The sequence below is a fragment of the Ambystoma mexicanum genome, chromosome 5q (assembly GCF_040938575.1).
Source record: "Ambystoma mexicanum isolate Mex_15411 chromosome 5q, UKY_AmexF1_1, whole genome shotgun sequence".
Classification (NCBI taxonomy): domain Eukaryota; kingdom Metazoa; phylum Chordata; class Amphibia; order Caudata; family Ambystomatidae; genus Ambystoma; species Ambystoma mexicanum.
Genome location: NC_090933.1, coordinates 70,986,704 through 71,001,531, shown reverse-complemented (window position 1 = coordinate 71,001,531; position 14,828 = coordinate 70,986,704).

Genomic DNA, 14,828 nt, shown 5'->3' with positions numbered 1-14,828 from the left:
GCCACCAGGACCCACGCTGCGTGCGATGTGGAGAGAACCACACATCGAAAAACTGCACCCGAGCCCGAACAGATCCGGCAACCTGCGCCAACTGCAGGGGACCTCACCCTGCCAGCTACCGCGGATGCCCAGCCCTTATGAAAGCTAAACAGGATGAGCAGCAGAGGAGGGCACCACAACAACCACTGCAAGCTCCACGGAACCCACCAACTACTACAAATGACTCTCAGAGGAGCAGCGGACAAAGCCAACCAAACCAGAGACCTGCACATCGTCAGGAGCAAAAACCAACAGCGGCCGCACAGAGGACCCACCCTCCTCGCCCGCCACCAGGCCATGGCCCTGCGAAGACCCAGAAGACAACCACAACATCCGGGCTGAGCTACGCTGGAGTCCTAAATCCACCACCGAACCCGCCGCAAGCAACCACCTCAGCACAGGAAGAGGGAACAGCGAGCTCAATCGACTGGAAGACCATCATAGTGAAGATCGCAGCCTTTGTTGCAGAGCTGAATATCGACCCCACCATGACGATGGTGGCAGGGCTCGTCCTGAGCCTATTCGCGGGCGAAGGAAGAAAACAACATGGCATCTAGACCCAGCTGCGCCATCGTGATGTGGAATGCCAACGGTATTCAGAAGAAGACAGACGAACTCCTTCACCTGATGGAAACGAGAAAGGTGAGTGCTGCTTTGCTTTCAGAGACCCACCTGCAAGGAAACCAGAAGCTGAGCCTGGCAAACCACAGTGTGTACCGGACCGACCGACCTGCAGGAGCCAAAGGAGGGGGGACCGCAGTGATAGTGAAGACGACGATCGACCACCATGAGATTGCACTCCCACCCCTCAGAAGCATTGAAGCCACTGGAGTACAAGTCAAGACTGCTACAGGACCACTCCGACTGATTGCAACCTACTGCCCCCCGAAAGCAAAGCTGGATCTCCGAGACCTGGATGCTTTGCTGGATTCGACGGTTCCAACACTCATCGGCGGAGACCTCAACGCCAAGCACCGATGCTGGAACTCCAGGACTGCCAACCAGAGGGGACGGACACTGCTGGCGTATTCCAGGAAGAACGACTGTGTGGTAGCAGGCCCGACTGAGCCCACGCACTACCCAGGTGTAGCAAGCCACAACCCAGATGTGCTGGACATCGTGCTACTGAAGAACCTGCAACACTCTGTGGAGCTGGAAACACTGGTGGAGCTGACCTCGGACCACAATCCAGTAGCAATCACTGTGGGAGATGAGATGGAACCCTACCAGCAGGCCGAGAAGTACAACTTCAGAAGAGCTGACTGGAGCCGCTTCAAAGAAGAGCTGAACAGAATGGTCACTCCAACCCCGCTGAGCACCATGGATGATATCAACAGGGCCGTGGAAGACTTCACGACAGCAGTCCAGGAGGCAATCAAGAGCAGTGTTCCGAAGCAGAAGACAACCAGATGTTCCATCTACGACCTACCGAGAGGCATCCAACAGTCAATCGCCGACAAGAACCGCGCCCGACGCCAGTGGCAGAAGCTCCGCACACCTGATCTCCTGCAGAAGTACAACACGCTTGCAAGACTCCTGCGGGAACAGATCCGACAGCACCGTGGAGAGAAGTGGGAGTCTGCAACAGCCAAGCTGAAGGAGGCTGACAACTCGGTGTGGAGAATGACTCGTCGACTGACTGGGAAGAAGGAGCCAAGCCCACCAATCCAGGGACGAACCCACCTTGCATGCAGCAACAAGGACAAGGCAGAGGTCCTTGCCGAGACACTGGAGGCTTCGTTCACCCCGAACAAGGTAAGTAGGCTCTCAGACGGAGTGGAGGAAGCAGTTGAGAAGTACCTCGCAGATCACGGAACCGGGCTGGGAGCAGAAGACATCAAGGAGTGCACAAGCTCTGAGGTAGCAGGACTTGCAGAAAAGCTGGCGAACGGCAAGGCACCGGGGAGCGACGGAATAACCAACCTGGCAATCAAGAACCTCCCACCAGCATCAATGGAACATCTCACAGAGATCTTCAATGCATGCATGAGGCTCCAGCACTTCCCGAGTTCCTGGAAAGAAGCAAGGGTCATCGTTTTTCCAAAGGCCGGCAAACCACTGAGGGATCCAGCAAACTACCGCCCCATCAGCCTGCTTTCTGGATTATCGAAGCTCCTGGAGAAGGTCCTCCTCGCTCGACTCAGCGACTTCACCTCCGAAAGAAATCTACTAGAAAAGGAACAGTTTGGATTTCGAAAGGAGCATGCAACGACTCATCAGCTACTGAGAGTGGTGGACACCATCAGCCACGGATTCAACATCAAGAAGTCCACAGGAATCGTCTTCCTGGATGTAGCCAAAGCATTCGACCGAGTCTGGCACAAGGGACTGCTGCACAAGATGATTGGCCTGGGATTTCCGAACTACCTGGTGAAGACGATTGCAAGCTACCTGGGAGGCCGCACCTTCCATGTCGCCATGCGGTCTGAGATGTCCTCTTCACATCCCATCCGAGCAGGCGTGCCACAGGGATCGAACCTCGGACCCTTCCTGTTCAACCTCTTCACCAACGACATCCCGACAGATCTCCACAAGACGAACCTGGCACTGTATGCAGACGATGTTGCAGTAATCTCCCAGTCTTTCAGCGAAAAGGAAGTGGCGAAGAACCTGCAAGCTTCATTGGATACCATCGCAAAGTGGTACAGCGACTGGCGGATAGAACTCAACACCAGCAAGACAACTGCAACGCTGTTCACCAGAAAGAAGATCAAGGAGCACCCACACATCAGCCTCAACGGGGAGACCATCAAATGGGAGAGCAGCAGCCGCTACCTCGGTGTGACCCTGGACAGCAAACTCAACTGGGAAAGCCACATCGAGAATACTCAGCAGAAGGCAACAGGAAAGATGGCAGCGCTGTACCCACTCCTGAAGAGCAAGTCCATGCCCCTCCGGACAAAGATCAACGTCTACAAGGCGATCATCAGACCAACCCTGACTTATGCCTCACCAGCATGGATGACCTGCCATGAGCGACACCGGAAGAGTCTTCAGATAGTCCAGAACAAGGCCCTGCGGATATCATCTGGAGCTCCAATCTTCACAAGGATAGCAGACCTTCACAGAGACCTGGACATCGAGATGTTGGATGAACATCTAGCAAAGCTGAGTAAGAACTTCTGCCAAGAACTGGATCAGAACCCGAACCCTCTGATCAGAAGACTCACTGCCACCACTGCAAACCCCTTCGACCGCTACCCGCGGCCCATCACTGCGAAGACCCAGTGAAACCAGCCCTACTGTGACAAGACCACACAGACCAAGAAGAATACAAACCCACGACTACACACTCAACCCGAGAAGATGGAGTAATGAGGCTCAAGCCTCGGTATCCAAAAAATCACCGCTGATGGATAAAAATCTATCAGCAAGAAGAAGAACAAGCGCTCGGGGCATTACTTCCTCTTTGAACAAGCGAGCGCCTGTTTAACGCGTCATGTCTGGACGAGGAAAGCAAGGAGGGAAGGCCCGTGCTAAGGCCAAGACTCGCTCCTCCCGGGCGGGCTTGCAGTTCCCAGTAGGCCGTGTGCACAGGCTGCTGCGGAAGGGGAGCTACGGCGAGCGTGTGGGAGCCGGAGCCCCCGTCTACATGGCTGCCGTGCTCGAGTACCTGACTGCTGAGATCCTCGAGCTGGCCGGCAATGCCGCCCGGGACAACAAGAAGACCCGCATCATCCCCAGACACCTGCAGCTCGCCATCCGCAACGACGAGGAGCTCAACAAGCTGCTGGGCAAAGTTACCATTGCCCAGGGTGGTGTCCTGCCCAACATCCAGGCCGTGCTGCTGCCTAAGAAGACCGAGGGCCACAAGGCAGGGGGCAAAGCCAGCAAGTAACAGCCCAAGTTACACACTCCCCAACAAAAAAAACACAAAGGCTCTTTTAAGAGCCACTCACACACTCAGACAAAGAGCTCAGTACCTTGACAGCAGCGCCACCACTTTTCTACACTGCAACAGAGTATGTGTTTGTGTCACAAAAAGAGGGGCTGCATCACGGGTTGCGCGAAACCCCTGTAGGATGATCGCATGCTCCCGATGCCCATGCAGCTTTCTGGGTGCATGGGCAACGTAGGGGGGCACGCCGGACTGTGAGGCACAGATGGAAAGGGTGGGAGTGAGTGCAAAGGGCTTAACTGGAGGGAGGGAGGGAGGGAGGTGTGTGTGTGTGTGTGTGTGTGTGTATGTACACCCCCGCAACCCCCAGACCCGTTATACCATTTAAGGGGGTTGGGGGACACCACGGCTCCCCTTAAATGGTATAAAGAGGTACACCTGTACCGGCTGAAACCACAGCATTTTTGCTGCAATTCTTTTTACCCGATATACCAAATAATGTCGCCATACATATAGTCGACGGGATACGGCACAGGCGACATTATTTATGGGGTAAATGGGAGCAGAGGTTTCCCCTGCAGGTTCCATGGGATAATAATGGCGCCATTCTTGCGTGGAGACATTTTTGCGGGGATATTATCACATGGAACTGTGCATTATTGGCAGGCTGACAACCCCCCTCCCCAACCCACCCTCCTGCTTCCCCGGCCAGTGCAGTGGGCCTGTGCAGCAGTGCCACTCAAGGAAGGTCCCGTGGCCCGAAGTACCAACAGCCCTGTTGTGTGGGCGCCCATTTGAATGTAAATGGGGGGAATGCGCCAAAAGAAACCAAGCCCACTTTAGAATTCCACTTGATAACTCTTTGTTTCGGCTCAAACTGTACCTACATGAGAATACATACCCAATTACAGATGGGAAGCCCCCTCCATCCCTGTCCCCAAAATCTCTCTTCCCTTCTGGTAAGCTGACTCGGGCACTCATGTGAGAGCAAAGAGGTCCCAGATGCCCTCTTTTAACGGCAGAAGGTACTGCGGCCTAGGTGGAGATGGCCGGGAAAGGCGGGATTATGCTGATAACTCCCAGAAGTACCTAGCAGCAGACAAAGCGGGGGACAGGCACGCCCCCCTCTAGCCATCCCCATAAGCCCCTGAGCAGGCCTCGAGAACTCTTGGGCCGGCCGGTCCACTGTGTCCCAAGAAGCCGGGGGTCACAGCACACTCAGAGTTACAAGTGCCTGTAGGTCAGCCCTGTTTTCCTGCCTATAGAACCTGGCCGTTCGTGGCCGTTCGGGGCCTTGGGGCCAGCCAGCCAGCCCAGAGTGTGGTCTTTGCTCCTAGGGGCCAGCCAGCCTGGAGTGTGGTCTTTGCTCCACTCTCTGCTGGGCCCAGAGCGTGGTCTCCACTCTCTGCTGGGCCCTGAGAGAGCCAGGAGCATGGCCTTTGCTTCACTCTCTGCTGGGCCCTGAGAGGGCCAGGAGCGGGGCCTTTGCTCCTCTCTCTCCCTCTCCTTGCCCAGCACCCCTGAGACAGCCAGGAGCATGGCATTTGCTCCACTCGCTGCTGGCCTCTCTCTTTGGGAAAGGCCGACCCAGCTTCCTTTTCTCTCCCTCCAGCCACCAGGTCAGTCGGGCCAACATCATACGTTGCTATTTTTGTTCGGCATTTAAATAGCGCTCTGTATATCATTGGTATGATCTCAAAGCGCATGTGGGTTGAACGCCCTTGGGGACCGTAGTCAAGGTCAGTCGAGAGAGAGTGGGCTAGCGTAGGGTGCTTGGGTGCACTCAATATGTGAGCAGCTGATACGATTGCCTGATGGTAGCTGCATCCTAACATTAGGTGCGGTGCTATTGAGAGATCATTTGAATGTGTGCGGTCTGGTGGTTGGTCTCCGAGACTGCATTCTGGCGGCATTAGGCCTGTGTAGAACGCTTATGTGTGCAGCTAGGCAGATTTTTTCGTGGGGTATAGCTGCGTTCTAGCAGGATGTTGAGGTGTTCATGGGGTCTAGTACCTATGCGAGCAGCTAGGCCGAAATTGATCGAGGGGTATAGCTGGGCTCGATTGTGTGTTGGTGTAAAGTAGAGAGTGAGCATAGTGATAGGAGAGCCGAGTGTCTGGAGTGGGTGTTTTGTTCTTATGCGCCCACTGTTCCAGGATTGCATTCTCGTGTTTCGCAGTAGCTGCACTCAGAGGAAAGGTAGATTCACAGCCAGGAGCCGAGTAAGATATGTTTGCTCAGGCAGAGGGTCATTCATTTTGGGCTCAGCACACTGCATCTCAGGGGCCCGTTTTCACTGGTTGTGGTTTATATTGGATATAGGGCAGGAGCTCTCTCGCACCAATGTAGTCACATCGAGCTGATTTTTCTGGTCCTTGGTTGCCGGGTAGATCTAGGCAGGATGGTAGGTTGCAGGACAGGAGTTATTTCTCATGCCAACAATATCCCTCCGGACAGCTTTAGGTCCACCATTCAAGCACTGGTCCTTTGCCACCTGGGCGGGGGCAACCCCCTCCTCGAAAAGGCCGCCCGCCGTCCTCCCTCGTGCCCCAGAGAAGTGTCCTACACTCAGCCACACGCTTCACCAGGGCTCTACGCAGGTACCACATCACCCCTCTCCTCATCAACCTTCACTGGCTCCCACTACGCACACGAATCACCTTAGAGTCTTGCCGCACCATCTATAAGGCGGTCGCCCGCAAGTCCCCCAGCTACCTCGCAGAGAAACTTAGCATCTCCAGCAGACAAACGCACCACCAGAAACCTGGACACGCACAGACTTGAAATCCGCCACTGCAAAAAGGAAAGGACCAAAAAACAAGCCTTCTCTGTCTACGCCCCGAGACCATGGAACCTCCTCCACGTCAGCATCAGACTTGCCCCACACGCTCCTACAATTCAGAAAAGAACTCAAGACGCACCTCTTCAAGGAGTCTCTCCCCCTCAATACCTAGGCCATCACGCCGCACCGCCTGGCTCGCTAGACGACGCCCGCCTCCCTCCTCCCCGCCACCCTCTACAGCTGTGCCCCTGCGTATCCTACCCCCTGGTGTATATCTGTTCCGTTTTTTTCCCTCTGAAAAGCACTCAGTTATGCATCTGCACTGTTGCATATCTGGGTAAAGCGCTCTGTCGTGTATCTGTGTTGGTGCATTCCTCTGTAAAGCCCGCTCCGTTGCTTCTCGAAGCTTGGTCCGCGCTCAATGAATACCATAACAATAATAATTCCATTCCGGGGATGCTGGTGCAGTCCCGGTTTTAACTTTGCATTCTGGGGCTTGTAGTCCTGGCCTTCCCCCTCATGTAGCCAGCAGTGCAAGTCCTTGAGCGCAAAGTTAAACCGACCGAGCGGGTCCGAGCCTGGGGAGAGCGTGGGCTGGCGATACCGGTTGACTCACCTTTGCCATGACACTGGCCCAAAGGCAGCCGGTAGTGTCCGGCCTAGCTACCGCGTGGTGAAAGCAGTCCTATCCGAGGGATGTTTGCGTTTCGAGGATGGCTGTAGAAGGTTGCTATGCGGTAGTTGGTTGGCCCTCTGACTGGGGGCAGCTGCACGTGTGTTTCTCAGATCGCTATGATGGCAAAGGAGGTTGTGTATCCTGCCTGCCCAGAGAACATATGAGAGAGCCAGAGAGATGTAAGCAGTGCATGAGCGGAACTCTCAAGTTTCCAGTGGCCAATGCGTCAGAAGGCCACCCAGTCCTGCCTCAACCCCCCTCTGTATTTTGGGTCCTTTTGATTTTTCTGCCCCGTTTGAAATGCAGAAGCACTACAAGTCCCAGAATTCCAAGCAAAAACAGAACTGGGTGGCTTTCCCAAACGTGGACCCGGAAAACGCGAGAGCCTTGCCATCGGGTGTCAGGTGGGGGAGTCAAGAGAAGGCGGTTGCTAGTTAGAACCGCTCTTAACTTTTCCCGCAACCACCTACCTCAATGGAGGCTCCTTTTATATCTTTTCCGGGGCGCTGGCCGCTTTCTTTTCTGTACTTGCTTGCCAGGCTAGGTGCTTCAAAAACATGTCCTCTGAAGTGGCCCCACGCCGCCACTTGTCGTGCCATACAAAATGACCAACTAAATAAAATGAATAAATCCCCCCTCCATCCCAGAGAGAGAGAGAGAGAGAGAGAGAGAGAGACAGACAGACAGACACTGTCAATCAAAAGAGGAATCTGTGAATAACTGGCAAGCCTCAGATTGGCTGTCCAATCATAGCCCTCCTGGTATGTGCGTGCCTGCGTGCGCGTGTCGATGCTTGCCAGCCTTTCAACAGGCCGACGTTCTGCCTCGGGCTCGTCACTGAGAGTGGCGGGCTTTTTCAAACCCGTTTCCTGCTATTGTCCCAGCCAATCGGAGCGTAGTTGGGTCTTCATCCGTCACAGACCATTGTACGTTGTCAGTAGAGAGGAAGCAAGTCGCGCAAGGTTGCCATGGCCCGTACGAAGCAGACTGCCCCAAGTCCACCGGAGGCAAGGCACCCCCGCAAGCAGCTGGCCACCAAAGCTGCCCGCAAGAGCGCCCCTGCGACTGGTGGGGTCAAGAAACCGCACCGCTATCGGCCGGGCACCGTGGCCCTCAGAGAGATCCGGCGCTACCAGAAATCTACTGAGCTGCTCATCCGGAAACTGCCCTTCCAGCGCTTGGTGCGGGAGATCACACAGGATTTCAAGACCGACCTGCGCTTCCAGAGCTCAGCAGTCATGGCCCTGCAGGAGGCCAGCGAGGCCCTTTGAGGACACCAACCTCTGCGCCATCCACGCCAAGCGAGTGACCATTATGCCCAAGGACATCCAGCTGGCCCGCCGCATCCGGGGCGAGAGGGCCCGAGGGGCACCGGCAGCAAGACCCCACCACCACAAAGGCTCTTTTAAGAGCCGACACGTTGTCACACACAAGAGCTGCTCAACTCTGCCTCTCGAGGCGCCTCTCTTCACTGCACAGGCGGCTAGGCCGTCTCTCAAACCCAAGGCAAACATGCAAACGCTCCTACCTGTCTTGGCAACACCCCCTCCCCAAAAAATGCCCATCTGGGCAGCTTTGGCGACCAGTTATTTGTGCGCTTGTGGCGGTCGGATTTGATGTGATGGCTTGTACCTTTTAGCGGGAGCACAGCCAGCTCGTAACCCGAGCCCTCCACTCCCCCCCTCCCGCCCCCCCTCAGAGCGATCTCTGAACTCGAAGCCCCCCACCCCACATCACGTTTCTATAAGGCCTGCCTTGAGGCTGGATTCCAACCGCTTCTAAGCGCTGTGTGCTAATGGTCGGTTTTCCGCCCGCCGTCCCCCTCCTCACAGGCAGACCGAATGGTGAAGTACCTGCTCCCTGTCGGGCTCGGGGACAGAGGGGTGTGCTGCGAGCGCTTCCCTGGCAGTGCTGCCTTACATAGCCTGTCCTGTACATTAAGCCGAGCTCCCAGAGATTTCCCTCCCAGCCCAGCAAATGTGTCAAGTAGGGTGCGTGACTCCTGCCACAGCGCAGAGAAATTATTTGCTTACGCCGCCCCCGAGACCGTAGTCCTTATTTGATATCATTGGCCTTATGTTTTGCGGGGATGGAATAAAGCAGGGCTAGCTAGGCAAAGCATGTGAGCTCTTGAGTGGAGGTGGTGAGCGGCTCTTAAAAGAGCCTTTGGGTTTCTTTGGTGCTGGGAACTGTGGTCTCACTTGGCGCTGGTGTACTTGGTGACGGCTTTGGTGCCCTCGGACACAGCGTGCTTGGCCAGCTCGCCTGGCAGCAGGAGTCGCACTCCGGTCTGGATCTCCCTGGAGGTGAGGGTCCTGCGCTTGTTGTATTGAGCCAGGCGGGAGGCTTCCGCAGCGATGCGCTCGAAGATGTCATTGACAAACGAGTTCATGATGCCCATGGCCTTGGAAGAGATGCCGGTGTCAGGGTGCACCTGCTTCATCACCTTGTAGATGTAAATCGCATAGCTTTCCTTCCTGCTCCTCTTGCGCTTCTTCCCGTCCTTCTTGGGCGGCTTGGAGAGCGCTTTCTTGGAGCCCTTCTTGGGCGCTGGGGCGGACTTGGCTGGCTCAGGCATGGTCTCCGGCTGACGTCCACGCTGTGAGGAGAGAGAGAAATGAGTAAAACACTGCGCCCCCCGGCCCCTCTCTTTTATAGGCTGCCTGTGCTTAATCAGCTGCTGCCAGTCCCCGCTTGCTATTGGCCCGTATGGTTCTGTCGCTCCTCCGTGTCTGTGTGCCCGGCACAGAGCTCTGATTGGTTGGCAGGAGTAGTCTCCCCCTCCAATGGATGTTCATGCAGAGCCTAGGTTTTGTCCAATGAGAGTGCTCCACCGTGTCTTTATATGCCCGCCCTCCCATGCTCGGGGCATTACTTCCTCTTTGAACAAGCGAGCGCCTGTTTAACGCGTCATGTCTGGACGAGGAAAGCAAGGAGGGAAGGCCCGTGCTAAGGCCAAGACTCGCTCCTCCCGGGCGGGCTTGCAGTTCCCAGTAGGCCGTGTGCACAGGCTGCTGCGGAAGGGGAGCTACGGCGAGCGTGTGGGAGCCGGAGCCCCCGTCTACATGGCTGCCGTGCTCGAGTACCTGACTGCTGAGATCCTCGAGCTGGCCGGCAATGCCGCCCGGGACAACAAGAAGACCCGCATCATCCCCAGACACCTGCAGCTCGCCATCCGCAACGACGAGGAGCTCAACAAGCTGCTGGGCAAAGTTACCATTGCCCAGGGTGGTGTCCTGCCCAACATCCAGGCCGTGCTGCTGCCTAAGAAGACCGAGGGCCACAAGGCAGGGGGCAAAGCCAGCAAGTAACAGCCCAAGTTACACACTCCCCAACAAAAAAAACACAAAGGCTCTTTTAAGAGCCACTCACACACTCAGACAAAGAGCTCAGTACCTTGACAGCAGCGCCACCACTTTTCTACACTGCAACAGAGTATGTGTTTGTGTCACAAAAAGAGGGGCTGCATCACGGGTTGCGCGAAACCCCTGTAGGATGATCGCATGCTCCCGATGCCCATGCAGCTTTCTGGGTGCATGGGCAACGTAGGGGGGCACGCCGGACTGTGAGGCACAGATGGAAAGGGTGGGAGTGAGTGCAAAGGGGAGGGAGGGAGGGAGGGAGGTGTGTGTGTGTGTGTGTGTGTGTGTGTGTGTATGTACACCCCCGCAACCCCCAGACCCGTTATACCATTTAAGGGGGTTGGGGGACACCACGGCTCCCCTTAAATGGTATAAAGAGGTACACCTGTACCGGCTGAAACCACAGCATTTTTGCTGCAATTCTTTTTACCCGATATACCAAATAATGTCGCCATACATATAGTCGACGGGATACGGCACAGGGGACATTATTTATGGGGTAAATGGGAGCGGAGGTTTCCCCTGCAGGTTCCATGGGATAATAATGGCGCCATTCTTGCGTGGAGACATTTTTGCGGGGATATTATCACATGGAACTGTGCATTATTGGCAGGCTGACAACCCCCCTCCCCAACCCACCCTCCTGCTTCCCCGGCCAGTGCAGTGGGCCTGTGCAGCAGTGCCACTCAAGGAAGGTCCCGTGGCCCGAAGTACCAACAGCCCTGTTGTGTGGGCGCCCATTTGAATGTAAATGGGGGGAATGCGCCAAAAGAAACCAAGCCCACTTTAGAATTCCACTTGATAACTCTTTGTTTCGGCTCAAACTGTACCTACATGAGAATACATACCCAATTACAGATGGGAAGCCCCCTCCATCCCTGTCCCCAAAATCTCTCTTCCCTTCTGGTAAGCTGACTCGGGCACTCATGTGAGAGCAAAGAGGTCCCAGATGCCCTCTTTTAACGGCAGAAGGTACTGCGGCCTAGGTGGAGATGGCCGGGAAAGGCGGGATTATGCTGATAACTCCCAGAAGTACCTAGCAGCAGACAAAGCGGGGGACAGGCACGCCCCCCTCTAGCCATCCCCATAAGCCCCTGAGCAGGCCTCGAGAACTCTTGGGCCGGCCGGTCCACTGTGTCCCAAGAAGCCGGGGGTCACAGCACACTCTGAGTTACAAGTGCCTGTAGGTCAGCCCTGTTTTCCTGCCTATAGAACCTGGCCGTTCGGTCTTTGCTCCTAGGGGCCAGCCAGCCTGGAGTGTGGTCTTTGCTCCACTCTCTGCTGGGCCCAGAGCGTGGTCTCCACTCTCTGCTGGGCCCTGAGAGAGCCAGGAGCATGGCCTTTGCTTCACTCTCTGCTGGGCCCTGAGAGGGCCAGGAGCGGGGCCTTTGCTCCTCTCTCTCCCTCTCCTTGCCCAGCACCCCTGAGACAGCCAGGAGCATGGCATTTGCTCCACTCGCTGCTGGCCTCTCTCTTTGGGAAAGGCCGACCCAGCTTCCTTTTCTCTCCCTCCAGCCACCAGGTCAGTCGGGCCAACATCATACGTTGCTATTGTTGTTCGGCATTTAAATAGCGCTCTGTATATCATTGGTATGATCTCAAAGCGCATGTGGGTTGAACGCCCTTGGGGACCGTAGTCAAGGTCAGTCGAGAGAGAGTGGGCTAGCGTAGGGTGCTTGGGTGCACTCAATATGTGAGCAGCTGATACGATTGCCTGATGGTAGCTGCATCCTAACATTAGGTGCGGTGCTATTGAGAGATCATTTGAATGTGTGCGGTCTGGTGGTTGGTCTCCGAGACTGCATTCTGGCGGCATTAGGCCTGTGTAGAACGCTTATGTGTGCAGCTAGGCAGATTTTTTCGTGGGGTATAGCTGCGTTCTAGCAGGATGTTGAGGTGTTCATGGGGTCTAGTACCTATGCGAGCAGCTAGGCCGAAATTGATCGAGGGGTATAGCTGGGCTCGATTGTGTGTTGGTGTAAAGTAGAGAGTGAGCATAGTGATAGGAGAGCCGAGTGTCTGGAGTGGGTGTTTTGTTCTTATGCGCCCACTGTTCCAGGATTGCATTCTCGTGTTTCGCAGTAGCTGCACTCAGAGGAAAGGTAGATTCACAGCCAGGAGCCGAGTAAGATATGTTTGCTCAGGCAGAGGGTCATTCATTTTGGGCTCAGCACACTGCATCTCAGGGGCCCGTTTTCACTGGTTGTGGTTTATATTGGATATAGGGCAGGAGCTCTCTCGCACCAATGTAGTCACATCGAGCTGATTTTTCTGGTCCTTGGTTGCCGTTAATGGCGGGTTGCAGGGTAGATCTAGGCAGGATGGTAGGTTGCAGGACAGGAGTTATTTCTCATGCCAACAATATCCCTCCGGACAGCTTTAGGTCCACCATTCAAGCACTGGTCCTTTGCCACCTGGGCGGGGGCAACCCCCTCCTCGAAAAGGCCGCCCGCCGTCCTCCCTCGTGCCCCAGAGAAGTGTCCTACACTCAGCCACACGCTTCACCAGGGCTCTACGCAGGTACCACATCACCCCTCTCCTCATCGACCTTCACTGGCTCCCACTACGCACACGAATCACCTTAGAGTCTTGCCGCACCATCTATAAGGCGGTCGCCCGCAAGTCCCCCAGCTACCTCGCAGAGAAACTTAGCATCTCCAGCAGACAAACGCACCACCAGAAACCTGGACACGCACAGACTTGAAATCCGCCGCTGCAAAAAGGAAAGGACCAAAAAACAAGCCTTCTCTGTCTACGCCCCGAGACCATGGAACCTCCTCCACGTCAGCATCAGACTTGCCCCACACGCTCCTACAATTCAGAAAAGAACTCAAGACGCACCTCTTCAAGGAGTCTCTCCCCCTCAATACCTAGGCCATCACGCCGCACCGCCTGGCTCGCTAGACGACGCCCGCCTCCCTCCTCCCCGCCACCCTCTACAGCTGTGCCCCTGCGTATCCTACCCCCTGGTGTATATCTGTTCCGTTTTTTTCCCTCTGAAAAGCACTCAGTTATGCATCTGCACTGTTGCATATCTGGGTAAAGCGCTCTGTCGTGTATCTGTGTTGGTGCATTCCTCTGTAAAGCCCGCTCCGTTGCTTCTCGAAGCTTGGTCCGCGCTCAATGAATACCATAACAATAATAATTCCATTCCGGGGATGCTGGTGCAGTCCCGGTTTTAACTTTGCATTCTGGGGCTTGTAGTCCTGGCCTTCCCCCTCATGTAGCCAGCAGTGCAAGTCCTTGAGCGCAAAGTTAAACCGACCGAGCGGGTCCGAGCCTGGGGAGAGCGTGGGCTGGCGATACCGGTTGACTCACCTTTGCCATGACGCTGGCCCAAAGGCAGCCGGTAGTGTCCGGCCTAGCTACCGCGTGGTGGAAGCAGTCCTATCCGAGGGATGTTTGCGTTTCGAGGATGGCTGTAGAAGGTTGCTATGCGGTAGTTGGTTGGCCCTCTGACTGGGGGCAGCTGCACGTGTGTTTCTCAGATCGCTATGATGGCAAAGGAGGTTGTGTATCCTGCCTGCCCAGAGAACATATGAGAGAGCCAGAGAGATGTAAGCAGTGCATGAGCGGAACTCTCAAGTTTCCAGTGGCCAATGCGTCAGAAGGCCACCCAGTCCTGCCTCAACCCCCCTCTGTATTTTGGGTCCTTTTGATTTTTCTGCCCCGTTTGAAATGCAGAAGCACTACAAGTCCCAGAATTCCAAGCAAAAACAGAACTGGGTGGCTTTCCCAAACGTGGACCCGGAAAACGCGAGAGCCTTGCCATCGGGTGTCAGGTGGGGGAGTCAAGAGAAGGCGGTTGCTAGTTAGAACCGCTCTTAACTTTTCCCGCAACCACCTACCTCAATGGAGGCTCCTTTTATATCTTTTCCGGGGCGCTGGCCGCTTTCTTTTCTGTACTTGCTTGCCAGGCTAGGTGCTTCAAAAACATGTCCTCTGAAGTGGCCCCACGCCGCCACTTGTCGTGCCATACAAAATGACCAACTAAATAAAATGAATAAATCCCCCCTCCATCCCAGAGAGAGAGAGAGAGAGAGAGAGAGAGACAGACAGACACTGTCAATCAAAAGAGGAATCTGTGAATAACTGGCAAGCCTCAGATTGGCTGTCCAATCATAGCCCTCC